At 53.3% G+C, this 3,136-nt stretch overlaps 1 pseudogene; it reads right to left on the reverse strand.

Moving 5' to 3' along the window:
- Positions 1-704: 704 nt before the first annotated feature.
- On the reverse strand, positions 705-1,949 carry LOC101975298 (forkhead box protein I3 pseudogene; annotated as a pseudogene).
- Positions 1,950-3,136: the final 1,187 nt, after the last annotated feature.

A 3,136-nucleotide genomic window follows, 5' to 3' on the forward strand; every position in this document is an offset into this window, starting at 1 on the left:
TTCTCCCTGGGACCTCGGGCAAGTCACATCTCATCTCAGAAGTCCATGTCGCTTGCACAGACAGCAAGTGTGGGACAAGAATCTATAGCCACCCCTGTGAGGCAAGGTGGGCTAAACCCGTTGAGACTAGGGCAATGCTTGGTACCTAGGGCAGCCTTAAGGCAATCAGTAGTTACAGGTACCAGTCAGAGGTGACCTGCTGCACAATTGTAGTGCTTCCAGTGATACAAACTTTAACTGGAGGCCAAGGACACAAAGTTGGAAGTTTCCTATAAAAGGCCAAATTACCTGGCTTTTCTAGAAAAGATCAGAAAGCTGTAGGACAGGGGATAGCCAGCTGCTCCAGAGCCTTTGGCTGGTGGGTCCAACCACGGGCTTCAAGTGCTAGCTGCTTTTTACCACCTAGGGACTTCAGGGTGGGCTCCAACTGAGCACCCCTGAGCCCACCACCTGGCACAGATCGACAAGGCCCCAGACCCAGTCTCTGCCTCACAGGGCTGCAGGCTACCTGCTCCGGAATGCAGGCGGACTTCTGCCTGGAGGCCCATCTCCAGGAGACCTTTAAAAGTTTGCTGGGGTCTGGGGGTTCCCTGCTCCCTGGAAGTTACACCATGGGATCACCCAGCAGTTCAAACAAATGCAGAAACTCAGCCCCACCCCAGACCTCGATCTGCTCAGCAGTGCCTCCAAGTCTGAGAAGCACCCTACACCTCGGAGCCCTCCTGTGGGTAGATGAAGCTGTTGACCATGCCCAGGTTGTAGAAGGGGCTGCTGAAGGGGCTGCTCTGGCCCCCACCGGCACTGGCTGGGAACGGGCTACAGTAGGAAGATCGCTGGCTGCTGCCGCTGCTGGTGCCCAGCGCCAAGGTGTCTGCAGAGGCCTCAGAGATAGAGGTGGCGGGGAAGACGCTGCTGGAGGGCAGCTGAGGGCCCTGAGCCCCCAGGTGGCGGCCACCAGGGCTGGCGCGCTGGGCACTCCCACCGCTGCCGACGCTGAGACTGCTGAGGCTGCTGAAGAAGGCACCTAGGCAGGGGGTGGAGGCCAGCACAGGGCCACCTGGCGGGGACCCAGGGCTCTTGGCGCCCTCAGGCTCCAGAGACTGCGCTGGCCGCAGCACCGAGGAGGGGCCTTCTCCCTCCGGGGCGCCGCCCACCCGGGCCCCCAATCCTGAGGACAGCCCTTCTTCTGACTTGGAAGTCCCGGTGGCCACTGCAGAGCTGCCGCTGGCCTCCGAGCGCCGCTTGCGCTTCCGACGGAAGTTTCCATTATCAAACATCTTCTCGCAGTTTGGATCCAGAATCCAGTAATTACCTTTCCCTGGGTCATCCTCGTCGCGGGGCACCTTCTTGAAGCAGTAGTTGAGCGACAGGTTGTGGCGAATAGAGTTCTGCCAGCCGGCCTTACTGCGCTGGTAGAAGGGGAAGCTGTCGGCCACGAACTGGTAGATGTGGCTGAGCGTAAGCTTGCGCTCGGGCGCGCTCTGGATGGCCATGGCGATGAGCGCTGAGTACGAGTAGGGCGGCCGCACCATCTTCATCAAGTCCTCGCGGCTGGCCATGGACAGCCAGCCCAGCTCCCCGGGCGCCGCGGACCCCGCAGGCGAGGCGGGCGCGGCGGACGCGGGCTGCGCGAAGGGCCGCTGGGCGCACGTGAAGGAGCCGTTGGCGGGCGGCGGCTGCAGGAAGGGCCCGGCCGCGGCCCCGGGAGGCGGCGGCGGCGGCGGTGCGCCCAGGTAGGCGGCGGCCGCAGCGGCAGCGGCGGAGGACGGGCTGCCCACCCCAGGCCCATTGAGCCACAGGTAAGGGTTGGCGGCAGCGGCCGGCGGCGCAGCATAGTCGGCCAACGTGTAGGGCGCCCTGGAGGCCGGGGGCGCGCCCGGGGCGGCGGCGGCGGGGGGCAGGCTGGGCTGCGAGTACACGCCGAAGTTGTCGCCGCAGTAGAGGGCCATGTCGACGGCCAAGGGCGGGTGCAGGGCGGCCGCGGCGAGCGGGGAGCGCGGCTGTTCCCGCCGCTCGGTCGAGAGCATCCCTCTGCGGGCCACCCTGCGGCCCACCTCGCCTGCGCTCGGCGCCGGCTCCCGAGCCGGGGTCCGGCAGGTGCCATGATTAGAATTTTTAAAAACCTATTGACATCAATTTTATGGCCCTGAACTTGGCCTACTTAGGAATTATACAGGTATTTCAAATGATGCATATTCTCTTCTTGGGTAGAATGTTCTATAATATTCACTAGGACAAGTTGGTTTACAGTGTTACATAGTCTTTTTATTTAGTATCTTTTATTGCTCTTATTATTTGGCTATTAAAACTTTGACAGCGTTTGCAAATTTGAATATTTTTTCCTGCCATTATATCAATTTTCATTTTATACTTTGAAGTTCTCTTACTTGAGGCATAAACAAAGGATCCTTATGTCCTCTTATGAAATGATTTTCTTGTAGTTCTGGAATATTCTTATTCTTAAATTTATCTTGTTAGATTCACAGACAGACATCCAACCATCTTTTCACTAGGTTTAGCATGGCATATGTTATATGTTCCTTTTAATTTTCACCTATTTGTGTTTTCATGTTTGAACAGAGTTCATTGTAATTTTCAGATACAGACATAGGTCTTTCATTTCTATCCAATACAAAACATTAAATGGACATTCAGAATAATGTAATTTATTAGTATTTTTATATAATTGGGCTAAAATCTACCATTTTTTCATTGTTTTAATTTAAAATCAATTTTATTTCTTTTCTCATATTAGCTTTTGAAGCAACTTTTTACTTCACAATTGATGTAAATATATAGTATAAATACCATAAAAGAGAAGACAGTTTTTTTTCACCTAAATTTGTCTTAGTCTGAGAAAAAGCACATTCTGAATGGATAATCTTTTATCACAGAGCTCCAAGAGATAAAAGAGACATTATCAACAAGCATCCTTGCTTCACATTCTGATAATTTTGTGATACCTAATGGAAGATCCATGTTTTCTCCTTGGGTAGATTTTTTCATGAGTTTTAAGAACAAAAAAAAATTACCATAATAGTTGACTCTTCAACTCTAATTAAATCCAGTTCAGTTAGGTTGTCATACCAGCTGTCAAAAGACCTGACTGACAAATTTGGAGAACCCAGAGCAAAGC

The sequence above is a fragment of the Ictidomys tridecemlineatus genome, unplaced genomic scaffold (assembly GCF_052094955.1).
Source record: "Ictidomys tridecemlineatus isolate mIctTri1 unplaced genomic scaffold, mIctTri1.hap1 Scaffold_36, whole genome shotgun sequence".
In the NCBI taxonomy this organism is placed as follows: Eukaryota; Metazoa; Chordata; class Mammalia; order Rodentia; family Sciuridae; genus Ictidomys; species Ictidomys tridecemlineatus.